At 39.3% G+C, this 16,165-nt stretch overlaps 1 protein-coding gene across 3 annotated transcripts in view; it reads left to right on the top strand.

Annotated features, from left to right (window-relative positions):
* Positions 1–16,165, top strand: part of STK38L (serine/threonine kinase 38 like) — an 84,011-nt gene that overhangs the window by 5,439 nt on the left and 62,407 nt on the right. The window contains exons 2-3 of one of the 3 annotated variants that reach the window (XM_027541587.1): positions 247–322; positions 3,335–3,424. The gene's annotated coding sequence lies outside the window, so the exon portion shown is untranslated. Of the gene's footprint in view, positions 1–246; positions 323–3,334; positions 3,425–6,924; positions 6,946–16,165 lie in introns of all 3 variants that reach the window. The other 2 variants (XM_027541586.1, XM_027541585.1) reach the window with 2 other exon arrangements.

Consider the following 16,165-nt stretch of genomic DNA (forward strand, 5'->3'; position numbering starts at 1 on the left):
GCACACACACACACACACACATCATCTCAAAATCAATCACAGATATAGCCACTTCCCCAGAATAAAAAACAAGATGGTAGAAACTGAAATGATTCTACATGATGCTGAAACCATCTATTTTGGGTCAGCAGAGTTGTGGTAGCTTTGCTATGGAGCCTCACTTTCATTCTTTCTATGAATATTTGGAAAATTGAAAGTTACACATCACTAAGCACTTTTTTTTTGTCCTGTTCTCCTTCTATACAGTCATTGCTCTTCAGCTTTTATGACTTGGAGATTTTGGCTACGCTTCTCTAGATTCTTCAGCAGTCCTGGAAGCACAGTAAGTAATTTGTGTATTTAACACGAAAAATGCTTTGTGGTAATCCATGTTTCCCAAATGTTGTCACCCAGCAGTGGAATATAGACTTAGTCCTCTGTATTTCATCTTCCCTGCTGACATGTTCTTGGCTCCTTTTTCTTCCTGAATGTCACCAATCAGGGTACAGGTCAAGTAATAATTTTACCAACAACAGTAATCATTAGCTTAATACTTACTATGTACCAGATATAGTACTGAGTGCTTTATATAAATATTATCTCATTTAACCCCACAGCAACTGTCTGAGCTGTTATCTCTAGTTACAAACAAGGAAACTGAAGCCTAGAGGGGTGAAGGGACCAGGGCCACAGGAGTAGCTGAGTAGATAGTTAAGTGGCAGGGTTAGAAACTGATCTCTGAGATCCAGGGTTGCTTTCTCTTATGTTGCTTTATTTTATTACAAAAAACTTCTCCTGTGCTATTTAATTTACCTCCTCCTTCTAGTCTCACCTGAATTTTGTTTCTTTCCTCTCCTCCCTCCTTTTTTTAGGAGTTATTTACATTTTTGATATAGAACATAAATTCCTTTGGGAAAAGTATACAGAAATAACTTCAGCTCTGCTCAGATTTCCTATAAGGGGGGACCTACTCTTGGCGAGAGCTAACTATAAGAATACTAGTAACACCTTATGTTTGTATTGTGCTTTAGAGTCTTACAAAGCATTTTTAGACATTTTCTTGGTTAATCCTCAAAGCAAACTTAAATTTGTGTCTTTAGATTAAAAGCTGCCAAAGGTAGTTTGCTAAGGCTTCTGCAAAGTTAGTTGATGAGATGGTTTTGGGCCTCAGCAATTTTAATGCTGAAATAAATGATGTGATTAAATGTTCTGATTTCACACCAGTTGGGAGCAGATGTATATCATTGTAGCACAGCATTTTCCTAAAGGGTCTTACAGTTTTGAGCTTTTTTGGTCAAAATTGAGAAATTGGAATTTTAGTTCTGCATTTTGAATCATGAACTGTTTTAAATCCTCAATTCTTACAGTTCAGGTGAGTGATAGTTAAGTTTCTGTCTGCCTCATCCTGCACACAGCTGTTGGGTTTAACTAGATTAATTATGATGAAGGAATGGCTGGAGGGAGGATAGATATTGTTTCAAAAGTGAAATTAAAGAAAGAGGGCTTGGTGAGGAGTCTTCCAGTAGCTTTGTTTTAGGAAACCAATTAAAAGCTTTAAAGGATGGACAAGCTTCAAGTATTCACCTATGGAATTTGAGTGATCAGAGAGTTTATTGAATGATCCATTTTTGAAATACTATCTTGTACCTGTATCTTGCTTTATTAAATTTAGTGTTTGCCCCGCTGTGGACATTTTTACTTAGCTGAGCACTTGTCCATTGACTTGCCCCCATTACGGAAATGCCATAACATGTTTGCCCTTCATAATGATTCTGTGTGTGTAAGCAGGGGCTGACTTTAGAGACTGGGGAGTTGCCTTTTGTTGTGTTTTTACAGTAGTGACCCATTGAATTTGGACACATCTTTCAAATCTGGTTGAGGATGTTCTCCTTATGTCCACTATTACTTTGCCAAACAGAGTAGACTTTGTATTTTGGTGGCGAGAGTGGAAAAATTTCAGCCTTGAATTGTGTGTATTATTTGACCCACTGATATTCTTAATACTGGCAAATCCTCGAGGAATCACAGACTCATAATATTTTCATGAGCTTAATCATCACAGTTCAACATTTATCAACTATATTCTGGACACTTTATTAGGTACCGTGGCAAAATAGAGACAAGTGAAAGGGATTGCCCTTCTATTTAGGAAGGTTCAATCCAGTAAGAGACATAATGTATGAGTACAAATAAGTGTAAATCAAGCAGAAAGTGATAAGCAAGTAACAGGGTACTGGGAAACAGAAGGAGAAAAGAGTGCTTCAGGCTGGAGAGATTAGTATGGCTTCCTATATAAAGTGAAATAGAAATTGTCCATTTATGAGTGAAAGACATGCCAGGGGAGGGATTAGCATGAGTTTGAAATATCTCTATAACACCTGATGAGTTTTGTGTTAATTATTTACTTCTTTCTCTGCCCTTTTGGATTTGAGCCCATTCAGCTTAGAGAACAGGTGTTTTTCAACTTTTCATTCTCTGCATCATCAACTGTGCAACCTGGTACATTTAATTAAAGTTCTACTTTAGTAAGATTACAGAGGCAGTAGTGTATATGGGACGGATTCAAGGGAAGATGGACTGGAAATGGAAAGACCGAGGAAGAGGCTGCTTTAAATAATCTAAGAGATTGCACTCGTGCTCAGTTGTGTCTGACTCTTTCATGACCCCACGGATTGTAGCCCACCCACGGGGCTCCTCTGTCCGTGGCATTTTCCAGGCAAGAATACTGGAGTGAATTGCCGTTTCCTTCTCCAAAAGGATTGATAGTGAAATTTTCTAAACCTGCTGGGAATAAGTAAATTTATATTAAAAAAATAAATAAATAAACCTGGTGGGATTGGAAAGGAGACTTGGATGGGTGAGTGTTGGCCCTTCATGCTGAGACATAGGGAGTTCTTTGCCTCTGTGATTACATGTGAGGTCTGTGTCCTGTTCCAGGAGATGCAATGATGGAAAGATGAGTTGTACCCTCAAAGCAGGCAAGCAACTGCCGAGCTACCTCAAAGTTTAGAGATAATTGCAATAGCATATAGCTGCTGTAATGAAGGAGCACTCAGGAAGAAAGGAAAAGGAGCACCTGTTGGGAGAATCAAAGGTTTCCAGGGCGGTGGTGGTGTTGGAGCTTAGACTTGAAGGGTGAGTAGGAGTTTTTCTGGCCAACGAGCAGGAGGAAGATATAATAGCACAGAATGTGAGAGACTGGGGATTACTTTAGTGTTGGGACAAGAGGCTAGGTAAGATAAATGAACTTGTCCTGGTAAAATAACTTTTTATTTGCTATGTTTTTCCATATTTAGTTTATTTAGCTTCAGCACTCTGAACTTTTGTAAGGAAATGTTTCTGTTGCCTCGTATAGCCTCCTGGAAGCACCTCTGCTGTGTTTCCCAAGTCGGCTGCCAGGGATACATTGTCTCTTGCTCCCATTTTGTGAAATTAAACAGAAAAGGTAATGATACCATTAGCCAGAGAGGAAAAAATCCTAAAACCCTTTCCTTTGATGAATGTGTGAAGCAAGTAAGCTTGTTGTATGAGAGTGCAGCACCAGAACACAGCTTCAAGAGCACCTGACTTGAGAGGAACATAATTATTTACCTTTCCCATAAAGTTTTATGGTGCCCCTAAAACTTTCCCAGAATTGTAATATCTAGTGCTGAAGTCCTTTTATTCTGGATCTAGCCTTGATTTTTTTTTTCACCATCTTCTCTAATGCTTATTGTGTTGTAATTACTTAGTAGGACTCTAGACTTCAAATGGTGTCAACCGTTACCTCTAGTTTGTCCTGTTTCTCTCTGTTTTGCTCATTTAGAAACCTGCATCTGCAAGTCTGGTTCTGAGCCTCCCCATTAGACTGCTAGAGCTAAAAAGCATTTGTGGTTTCTTTCCACAAAAGTTTACTTGCTTCAGCCATTTGTTTTCCTGTCCTGTGGATTGGGCCACTGACACAGAATATAGTTAAATTGTTTTTTAAGGACAACCAAAAAGTTCATTGTAGACTCCAGTTAGATTTATACCCATTGTATTTCTAGGTGAAGGGTTGGGGGGGTGGCAGCTGTGTTAGCTTTACTACCATTAGTGGTAGTAAAAGTTTATGGGTACTGCCAGGAAGAGAGTGAAAGACAAGGGCAGGAGAAGAAAGAGAGGGCGTGCAGAGGGGCAGGGCAGGTTTTGACTCGGGGCAGGAGAAAGGTGCTTATGGTTGAAAGAGGTCAAATATCTCTGACACCTGTTCCAAGTGTCTCTGGGTAGAACCAGTGTCATTTTTTAAGGTGAAATTTTAAGTCCTCTCTAAAAATACTCTGGGTATATTGTTGTGCCAAAAATGACAATTTGTTTTAATCAAACATTTCTGGATTTAATTTTTTTAAATGTGTTTATATACCTGTGTCTCTGTTTTTAGAATTGAGCAGAAAGGGAAACAAAAGCCAATACACTTTAAATATTAGTGGAAATTATAGCTACATTTCGGAAAACCTTCAAGACTTAAAACCATAGGTTAAGTCTAGCCCCAGTCAGGCACAGGGTGACAGAAAGGGAAAGGAAGAATAAGTAGGCACATGTGTTTGGGTAAAACTACATCCAGATACCAACCGTATAACAGGACCCATAGAGGGGGACATAGAACAAGAAATCAGGTGAGAGCCTGTGCTCTCCTGTCTTGGTCAGTCAGGGACTCCTTCCCTTTATGGAGACATTATCAAACAAGAAACTTTAGTTCCTCAAAGTGTTTTTTCATCCTTGAACAAACATGGCCAAAGAATTAAATTAAGTATGAAAAAAAAAGTAAGATTTTAGTTTTTTTGTAGTGGTGATAAAAAGTTTTCTCAGATTGTAAGAAATACTAGATTGAATTAAAGTCTTTGACTCATTTCAGAGGTGAAAGATCCTATTGAGGTCAGATAGTCCATTTCTGTGCTGTGAATTCCCCCTAATCCTTGGTAAGTGGGTGTTTAGTCTTTGCCTAAATATTTCAGTTCCTTGCAAAGAAAAGAAACTTAACAGATCATGAAATCACTGACTTTCATTGTCCTGAGTGATTGGTGTTCTCCAGCCCTCTGTCCCCAACCCTCTGCTTACTTCTCACACTCTGGGGTCTGGATGATCTCATAGGCTCTGATGTTTCCTTCAGTGACTACTCTGTGATGATGACTTTCAAACCGGACCCCTTTTCTGAGCTTGAGACTCCAGTGGCTCATCTCTTTCGTAGACATCACCACCTGGGTGTTTTTCCAGAAGACTCAGTGTTACCTTCTCCTTTCCCGGAATCTGTCTCAGGCTTCTTACCTCCTCCAGTGCACAGTATTATTCTCTTTGGTTGTCCCAGCCGTAAAGCTGGAAATCATCCTTGACTCTCCTCTTGTTTATCACTCACATAAACTCTTAGTTGCAGCATGTGGAATCTAGTTCCCTTTCAGGGATCGAACTTGGGCCCCTGGAACTGGAAACATGGAGTCTGAGCCCCTAGACCACCAGGGAAGTCCCCATCTCGGCTCTTTCTACAGTGTCAGTATCTTCATGTGGACTCCAAATTATTGAAATAACCGTCTTTTTCTGCTACCAGCCTTGTGCTCTTCCAGTCCATTTTATGTGTGGTTGCCAAAAGGGTTCTCCTCAAACATAAATCGGATTATGTAACTCCCACAGTTACAATTTCCAGTGATTCTCCATCATCTCCACCAGATTCCTTACCATGGCCTGTGACCTGAGTCCCTTCAAGAAGTGGTGCCCTTTTGCTTTTCTAGCCTTCTCTTTCATTACCCCCTCTACTCACCTCTGCAGCTTTCTCTGACCTTGAATCTTACATGCTTCTTTCTGGAATTCCTTCTCCCACACTCTTCTGGGTAACTCCCGTGCTTTCTTTCATACCCTGCTTAGGTATCTCTACTTTTGAGGTTGCCTTCCTTGATCCCGCACCTCTTGTTCAGAGTTAGGTACCCCTCCTTTGCATTCCCACAACATCTTGTAATACAACACAATCATAGCTAACACTGTGAACATTTCCCATGTGTCCAGACTTACTGAACCATGCCTGTGCCAGGCCTGGGACAGTATAAATTGAAAAACTCTTCATTACACAGATTTCAACTGATTCTCATCACAGAGTTAGAGATAACTTTATATCACTGAAAGAATGATGAAGGAAATGGCAACCCGCTCCAGTATGCTTTCCTGGGAAATCCCTTGGACAGAGGAGCCTGGCAGGCTATAGTCCATGGGATTGCAAAGAGTCAGACACGACTGAGCAACTAAACGACAGCAAGAGTGACGACTGAGGACAGCGGTCTCAATCTTCTCTGTCTCAAGCTAAGCATGTTCAAATTTGTTCAAATATCAGGGATTTCAGACTTTTTACTTTCCTGACTACTCTCTTCCACATGTGTTATATTTTGTTAGTTTTCTCTCTTAAAATGTGTGGTTCACTTTTAGATAAAATACAGTTGTCATACAGAGAAACAGGACTTCACAGGTTTGTGGTATCTGGATATAGAATGACACAACTTAATGAATAGACTTTGCTTTTCCAGTTCCATAAATGTCAATTTGTGTGTATGTGTGTGTCCAGAAATATTTGGGATTATGGAATCTACTTATATTTAGCAAGTGACCAGGAGACTGACAGAGAAGCAAGACGTCAACTAATGAATTTATTAATATCACTGTGAGTAGAACGGAAACTTCATAATTTGGTCAGCGCACTGTCACCCCAGTAGGACAGTCTACTTGGGAAGTGGTTAATTCTAATCAAAATAGGTCATCTTAATGAGGAGTGTCACTGAGCCAGGAGAGCTGATGGAGCCTCTTTTTAATAAGGATACACCTACCAGCAGTGCTCTGGACATAGTTAGCCATCTCTGTCTCAGACAGTGTTGGGAAATACAGGCAAAATCTTGCTTGTTAAACTCCTGTCCCCACCCCCAACAGATTAATGTAATATTCTTCTCTTAACAGGCTCACCAGGTGGTGCTAGTGGTAAGGAATCCACCCATCAGTACAGGAGACACAAGACATGCAGGTTTGAGCCCCGGGTCGGGAAGATCCCCTGAAGTAGGAAATTGCTCCCTACTCCAGAATTCTTGCCTAGAAAATTGCATGGGCAGAGGAGCCTGATGGACTACAGTCCATGGGGCCACAAAGAGTTGGACATGACTGAGTGACTGAGGACCTTCTGTTAATACAGTCTTTCCTTTAGCCAGACAAAAACACAATTGACAATGTTTCAGCTTTCTTAGGAGAAGGCAATGGCAACCCACTCCAGTACTCTTGCCTGGAAAATCCCATGGACGGAGGAGCCTGGTAGGCTGCAGTCCATGGGGTCGAGAAGAGTCGGACACGACTGAGCGACTTCACTTTCACTTTTCACTTTCATGCATTGGAGAAGGAAATGGCAACCTACTCCAGTGTTCTTGCCTGGAGAATCCCAGGGACAGGGGAGCCTGATGGGCTGCTGTCTATGGGGTCACACAGAGTCAGACACGACTATAGCAACTTAGCAGCAGCAGCAGCAGCAGCTTTCTTAATTCACATTCTGTTATAATCCAGCCTCCCAGAAAGTACACCCTGCTCACTTTTGATTGGGTTTGAGTGTTCTTAAATATTTTCAATTATACCTTTTCTTGGAATTACTTATGTTGATAGTCATTTCTAATTCTTTTGGTTCATGCTGTTATTACTCCCAGAAAGTGACTTAATTTTCAAATTGTGAGGACATTTTACTTTGTCCTTTTGTACTACTATAGCACACTGCCAACTATTGAAAACTTCTCCAGGTCAGAACCCAGTGCTACAGCCTAGTGTATGGCATTCATCTTGCTTGTTTCTAATCTATGTCTATTAACTCAGCCTAAGATTGAGATCATGTAAATTTTGAGGACAGCTTTTCCATACTTTTAATTTGTGTCAAGCTTTATTCAGCAAAATCTTAAGTTGTTCCTTATGTATATAATAGGTTATCACAATTTATATTTAGCATTTGTTTTTGAATCCAAATATAATTTTTACCTTCTCTCTATTAAATTTCATTTGTTAAAGTTAACCTTCTGTAAAAATTAGTTTGGATTCTGACTCTGCTGTCCTGCTCTTGGTTATTCTCCAGGATCTATTCATCCTCCAGTTTTGATAAGAGTGTCATTAAAAGCTTTATCTGGTTCATTGTTAGTATAACTGCTGAAGCCCCGTAAGTCTTGTATAGAACTTGTCTATGAGCATTCTGAGTTTTATTGCTTTATAAACACATCTCAGCCCATGTTTCCTCATCTTTCTCCCTTACCCCTTTAAAAAACTTGGAGAGTGAAGCTTGTTAAATACCTTTCAAAGAGTCACATAGATTGTTTGCCTCGTAGGTTTGCCAAGAAAAGAAGTAGAGTTACTGGGCAAGACTTGTTCCTCCTGAATCCATGTGGATCTCTAGTGACCACCCATCTTTGTTCAGAAGCCATCTGCTTTATGATCTTTTTTCGAATATTCTTCAAGCTGGGTGATAAGCCTAACATTATTACTGATATTAGTGTTTCATCATATCCATGCTCTTTTGTAATGTTCATGTTAGTATTTTGTAATGTTCATGCTCCTTCCTCATTTTGGAGGATTGGGAGGCCTGTATTCTGTCTTTTAGCAGAGCTTTCAGGTCTCCATAATCCATCAAAGAGTACTTGTCCTCAGCACAGTTCACAGGCAAATTCCTGGTGTGTGACCTTGTCAGCTGGCTGAGTCAGAAGACCTGCAAGGCACTGGGGGCAGCTCTTTTGTGGCCCCCGCCATCTTGGGCTTTGGTTCCCTCACCCCATGGACTCCACTTCTGGCCGTCATCCTGAGGAGGAGACCAAGGAAGGAGGCCGAGTTCAAGTGGGGGATGCACACTGGACAGAGAGTTCTCTTTAAAGTAGGGGCTGGACCTGCCTCTCAAGGACATTGTAAAACAGAAACATGTAAACTGTAAGGTGGTATTCAAGTGTAAACATTTTAAAAATCGACATAAAAGTAGAGGTCGTTCTTTTTTCCCTGTCATGTGTTAACTACACCGTTCACTTTAACCAGTGTACCCAGGCCTTTTGTAAATTTTCTCTCCTGGACATAAATTCAAAAGCTCCTTTGGTAGCCCTTGATGGTTTTCTTAAGCTCAGCTCACTGTGGGCTTTTTGCTTCCTGATGTCACCCTGAGCTGCTTTTCCAGGTGTCCATGTTATGTGTTGTCTTTTATCTGTGTCTTTTAAAACCTCAGTTCGTTGGAGAGCTCTGTGTGCAGCTAATCTTTTCAGACTCTTCTCCTTTTCTCTGTTGCACATTATAACCAGAATGCCATTTTTTTTCTTTATACCAAATCATTTCAGTTGTACTTTTTTCTATGTAACTAGAGTGAACCAGGGCATACTGTTTGGTTCTATCTCTTTCCACATGTCTTTCTCACTTATCTTCTTTTTTTAGTTCTCTCACTTTATCTCAGCCTTCTTTCCTAGATTATTCTAGTGATATAGCTTTAAGAATTATTTACTCTAAAACCCAGAAGTTTAAACCTGTTATTTTATCAAGTTCTGTGTGGATATGAAACATCATCCTAGTTATTCTTTTAAATTCATTTTCAGTTTATAATTTACTTTCAATCATGTCTGACTCTTTGCAGCCCCCTGGACTATAGCGCGCCACACTCCTCTCTCCACAGGAATTCTCCAGGCAAGAATACTGAAGTGGGTTGCCATGCCCTCCTCCAAAGGATCTTCCCAACCCAGATGCTGAACTCAGGTCTCCTGCGTTGCAGGCAGATTCTTTACTCTCTGAGCCACTAGGGAAGCCCAAATTTGCTTTCAACCAAGTTTGAAATGTTCACTATCTCCAGGGCAGTAATCATGTTTTCTACTTCCTTTGTATTTTCCTTGTTGCCTACATGCTTGGTCGTGTCTGACTCTGCGACCCTATAAACTGTAGCCCACCAGGCTCCTCTGTCCATGGGATTCTCCAGACAGGAAAACTGGAGTGGGTTGCCATGCTCCCCTGCAGGCGATCTTCTTGACCAGGGATTGAACTCTCATCTCCTGCAGCTTCTGCATTGCAGGCGGATTCTTTACCGCTGAGCTACTGGGGAAGTCCCATTACCTGACCCATAGTGGATGCTCAGTATTTTTGTGGGATTAATTAATCAAGGATAGTTTAGCTAGAATTCTGTTCTTGAGAACTTCCTAAAACATATGATGCAACTTCCCCTTTAGAGTCTCAACAGGGTTTACTTTTCTTTCCTCTGAAGTTTTTGTAATTTCTGTTCCCTAAGCATGTCCCACATTCCTGTCCCCAGCAATTGTAGAGTTGAGAGTTACTCTCAGGTTTTCCAATTAACCATTGCTCTTCAGTCATCTGATTTCTTCCCAGTAGTTGTATTCCTATCCAGAATGTTTCTTTCCCTATGTGAGAGGTGGAGGTTAAGCAAGGCATTATCAGGTGCCTTGAGTTTTAGCTGTAGGAGAGTTCTAGCAAATATCCCAAATGTTGAAGTCCCCATTACAGCTTGGTTTCTTTCTGTGTCAGCTTCAGCCTCTAAAATAATCCAGACCAGCAATTCTTTATGTTTCTAAGTCCCATCCCTTCAAATCTCAGTGATGCTTAGTGGTATTATAACTTATTTTTAGCTTATTTTTATAATGCTAATTTTCTTTATTTATTTAATCCCATATTCTGGACATGGGTTTGCAGGTGTCTAAGGCTGCATTGTTGCTCACACCTTTCCCATTTCTTCTTCTGCAATAAATAACTTTCTGGACCATTCTCACTATTGTCAGTTTTTAAAGAGAGACTGACCAGCTGCTTTCATTGTTGCAGTAATATCTGAACTTTTTCTATCTCTTTTTCCACTTTAAGCTTAAAGTCTACTTGATCAGTAAGTCAAAATTACATAGTAACTTCTGAGAATATGTTCAGAGGGAACAAAAACACTAACTGGAAAAGATATCTGCACCTCCATGTTCATAGCATTATTTACACTAGCCAAGATATGGAAATGACCTAAGTGTCCATCAGTGAATGAATAGATGAAGAACTTATGCACACACACATACACATACATACACACTTGAGACAGGTTCAGAAAAGTGAAACATAAATGAGGTTGGAGAAATCAAGAAAAGCTTTGTAAAAGAGGGGAAATCCATTAGGCTTTCAAAATAAAAGTACAGATGAAGGGAAGGGCCATTTTTATGTTTAGATTTTCCAGAGCTTGGTGGTAAGATTCATTATGGCATGTCTCTTGGTTGATGAGGGGTGAGACCAGCAAATAATGGAAAATAGAGTTAAGTAGTTAGGGTGGAGCCAAATTATGGGGTTTAATAAAAGCCAGGCAGAGAAGTTAAGATTGGAATGGAAAAAAGGAGCCAGCTTCGAAGTTTTTGAGCCTCCGAATGCCATCATCCAAATTCTGTATACAGAGCTGTGATTTAGAGAAGGGTGAGATGGCCTCGGGAAGACCCGCTTGAACGCTGGTACCGTCACGTAGGGCTTCCCAGGTGGCGCTAGTGGCAAAGGACCCACTTGCAGGTGCAGGAGACGGTGCAGGAGATGTAAGAGACACAGGTTTGATCTCTGGATTGGGAAGATCTCCTGGAGGAGGGCACGGCAACCCACTCTAGTGTTCTTGCCTAGAAAATCCCTTGGACAGGGAGCCTGGTGGGCTACGGTCTATGGGGTCGGAGCGACCAGCACGCACACAGGCACCATCATGTTACTGACAGTGCGGTCAGGGGGAGAAGTATGGGTGAGGAGTAAGATGCGATGGGAGAGAGATTTCAGCAGATTTTATTAATGAACCCGAAATGGGAAAGGGAGAGGTGTGTGAAGGCTGCTTTCCAAGATTCTGATTGGGAGAAAGGTTAGTGCCATGGCTAGAAATGGGGTTGTTAGCAGACTGGCTGTGGGGGAAGAGTTACACATTTACTTTCTGACGTAATTAAATGTAAGTTTTTTGTAAGATGTTTAAGTTGAAAGGAAGAAGCAAGAAGTAGGAATGAAGAGATAAGAAGGTGTGTTACTCATCCTTGTGGAGTATGGCTTACAGGCATAGGGAAGGGTGACTTCTCTCTCTGAAAGTTCAAAGACAGAGCCAAGAACTGGCATTCATGGATGGCTTCTTAAAGATAAATCTGAAGAGATTCTGGTGTTTATGTCGGTTGAAATTACTTTGAAAGTGATCCCTGCCCTTGGTGATAAAAGACATGTAGTGATATTTCAGGAAATTAGAAAGTTTGAAAAGGTATCAAGTTTTCAGTTACCTTTGAAAAAATATCAAAGGAAAAACAGATAATTACTGGTGACTTTCTGGTCTTTTTCTTGTGCATCTAGAAGAATAGGAAATTTATACATATATGTGAGTATACATGTGATACACATATGTACGTGTGATCATACACCACATATGCTTTCATAGCCTGCTTTTTTTGTTTAATGTTGCACCGTAACCATTTTTCCACATTGAATTACTGCTTAAAAGTACTATTCTTTAAAAACTATATTTTCCCCGTCATTTAGATTTATATTTAATCAACAGCTTTATTGTTGAACACTTAGATTGCTTTGAAATTTTTTTACTCTGTTAATAATACTATAGTAAACTTTGATAAAATATATATTCTTCAGCTGTTACTTAAATATGAGCTCTCTGAAAGCAAAGACCTCCATATCTGTAGGACTTGGAAGAATGCCTAGACATAGGACTTGCTTAATTAAAGAAAAAAACAGTTATTGCCAGGATGGAAGAAGACCATTAAATTCTCAGTTCCTCTTACTTCCTTAATTCTGATTCCATGCGTACTTCGGAATCTTATTGTGATTTGGCTGTCAGTAGGAATCTGGTTGTAATGAAATGACTGGCCATGTATGTCCACATGACAGGTGTTCTTCCTTCTGTCACTGTCATATTTGTCATTCTTAACCATTTTTGAGGGGTACACAATACAGCATGTGGGATCTTAGTTCCCCGACAGAGATTATGCCCCCTGCTCTGGATGTGTTTTCTTTTGAAGACCATTATCACCTTATTTTCCTATGGTAATAAAAGCACATTTTGAAGAACTGGCTGACCCAGTTCACAGATTCATTTTACTTCGGGAAAACTTTAGTAGAAAACTAGAAACTTTCTAATTGTATTAGGGGAAGCCTAGTGTAAAAACCTTTTAACTAAGAGGTATGATTTGAAACATATTTTTGTACTGGAGGCTTCTATTGAACTCTACCTAAACCAAATAAGACCTGCTAAAAGCTGTAGAAATAGATTTATTTTTTATATTCCATCCAGATCTTTTCTGTTGCACCTTATGCTTATGTTATGTATTGCCCCCAAGGGAATCACATAAAGCTGTCACCATGTTCATGTAACACTTGAAATGACTGTTCCCTTAGTTACTAAAGGGTTGTATTTGGTTATGGGTTTTGATCCCAACTGCCCAGGGTTTGGCTTGGCCAGATCAGCTACTGAATGAAGACTTAGATATCTGAATACCTTTCACCAGCATATCATCTGCTCTCACCTGGCTTGGGGATATTCTCTCTGGTATGACCTCTGTGTCATAAAATGTATCCCAGTTTGTGTTATAGGAAATATGAATCCTAAAAGATCACAATGTAATTCACCATGTTAAAAGATTCTAGAGTCAAGGAAATTCTATTTCTTCCTTAGGAGATTTATCTGTTTAACCCATTAATCCTCAAATTTCTTTCACACCTGGTACCCATTTTCCCTTAGACATCTAAGAAAAAAATGTTTTATAGAACACACTTGAATAACTGATGCTTTGAGTCATTACTGTGTTGTTTTTCTGCTTGTGAATCAGTTTGGTTCCATTTTAAAGTTTTAGAATTTTTGTTTTTGCTGCAGATTTTAAAGTTTTCTTTATTTTAAAATTGTTACTTTTCTAGTCTGCAATGTATACATTGTTTCAATGATGGATTCATTATGTAGACTTGCCTATGCTATGCTAAGTCACTTCAGTCCTGTCGGACTCTGTGTTGACCCCATAGTTGGCCGCCCACCAGGCTCCCCTGACCCTGGGATTCTCCAAGCAAGAACACTGGAGTGGGTTGCCATTTCCTTCTCCAATGCATGAAAGTGAGAAGTGAAAGTGAAGTCGCTCAGTTGTGTCCAACTCTTAGCGACCCCATGGACTGCAGCCCACCAGGCTCCTCCATCCATGGGGTTTTCCAGGTGAGAGTACTGGAGTGGGGTGCCATCGCCTTCTCCTAGGACTCATCTAAAAGGAATACATGTTAAATTGTTTTTTTAAGATTTTGAAGTGTGTTACATGTTTGTACAAAATAAGGAAAAATAATGAAACCGACCACAAAGTATCTTCCAGGGAGTTTAAAAACTAAAACTTTACCAGTATCCCAGAAGTTTCCAGAATGCCCTTCCTCTTCCAAGCTGTCTTTAATTTTATGGTAAGCAGAAGAGTCAGACACGGTTTAGCGACTGAACAGCTAGCACTTCCTGGCTTTTACTTACAGTTTCATCACCTTGGAGTAGATCCCATTGAGTCAGTATTATTTTTTAGGTTTGCTTGTTTTTTTGAACTTTATATAAATGGAAACATTCAGTGCATAATCTTCTCTTAGTCACTTCCTTTTTTTCCAGTTTACGTTTCTGAGATTCACCCAGGTGGTGGTGCCTTGTTCATTTTCACTGTGGTGTGGTTTTCAGGTAGATGAATGTACCAGAGTTTGTTTTTATTCCAGTTCTATTGATGGTCTTATATTAGACCGTATAATAGAATATATGGTCTATAGAATATAATAGAATATATTAGACCATATAATAGAATCTTCTATTCTATTTGTTTCATACTTTTTTTTTATCTGTAGTAACAATGTCCACTGAATGTTGTTAGGTATTGCCCTTGTGCAGGGGTATCTTTTCCATTTATACCTAGGAGTAGGATTGCTTAGTCATTGTCTATTCATTTTTGCTAGAACTAGATGCTGACAGCCTTTTTAGTGTTTGTGAATCTAGTGTGTGAACTGATACCTCATCAGGGTTTTAATTTTCATTTCCTTGATTAGAATTGTAGTTGAGCATCTTTCATTATGTGTATGGGCCATTTTTGTTTTCTGTGAAATTCCTATTTGGGACTTTTGCTCTTTTAAAAATTTTGTTGTTTGTGTGTTTCTTATTGATTCATAGTAATTCTTTATGTATTTAAGATACATGTATATAGTTTAGAACAGTGCCTGATACATAGTAAGAACTGTATAAGAATAACTTACTATTATATTACCATTGTATTTAGTTCTTCATTTTTATGTTTCAAATGTCTTATGCTAGTTTGTAGCTTATTTTTCATTGTGTGATGCTATATGTTTTTTAACCTAGTATTTTAATATGTATAAATTAAGTTTTATATAAAATCACCATGGCAAGTTCATGGGGCAAATGTTACATTTCATAACCTATAACTTTTCCGTCTTCAGTCTCATTTTTGTTGCTGCTGCTCTTTTTTCCTAACCCCAGGAAAAATCAACCTATTTTGTTTCCTGTTCAAATTACTGTAGTTTAATTCTCTATGTTGTAGCCTAGTTAGAGATGCAGCCATCTCTCCAGACGTATTGTAACGATTTGAAGACAAAATATGTTTGGCTCCATTATTTCAAAATTAAATACCCATAACTTAGGGCCTGCCTGAAATCTGTAACAGTTGCCCATAAGAGATTTAAATGAATCCTAAACTGTTATAATTGAGTGGTTGAGTCCTTATGGTGTTAAATCACAGACTTAAGTTCTTTGAAATATGTAACTTGCCGACCAAGCTGTTAATGGATTATTTTCTTCAGCTTAACGGTAGTTCAGAAATCTGATTATCTCCTGATAGATTCTTCCACATACTAGAAGGATGGTAAAAGGGGTATGTTAACAGATTATCAAGTTAACAACAGTGATGATGGACAGCAATAATGGTAATAACAGTTTCTCCAGATTGACCACTCAAGTGTCGGGTACTATCCTAAAGGCATCACATGTAGTAACCGACAAAAATTTCTTTAATCAGTGAGGAAACTAAAGACTCAGGTGAATTAACTTCTCTAAGATCCAAAGCTAGCAAGAATGGAATCAGATTCAAACTCAGTGAGTCTAGTTGCAGTCTCAGAAGGAGATTCCTAAGGTAGTTATCAACTTGGTATCTAAAGTGTTACCTCAATAAGTTTTAAAAGAATTTACCTAAAGCTCTGT

The sequence above is a fragment of the Bos indicus x Bos taurus genome, chromosome 5, assembly GCF_003369695.1.
Source record: "Bos indicus x Bos taurus breed Angus x Brahman F1 hybrid chromosome 5, Bos_hybrid_MaternalHap_v2.0, whole genome shotgun sequence".
NCBI classification, from domain to species: Eukaryota; Metazoa; Chordata; class Mammalia; order Artiodactyla; family Bovidae; genus Bos; species Bos indicus x Bos taurus.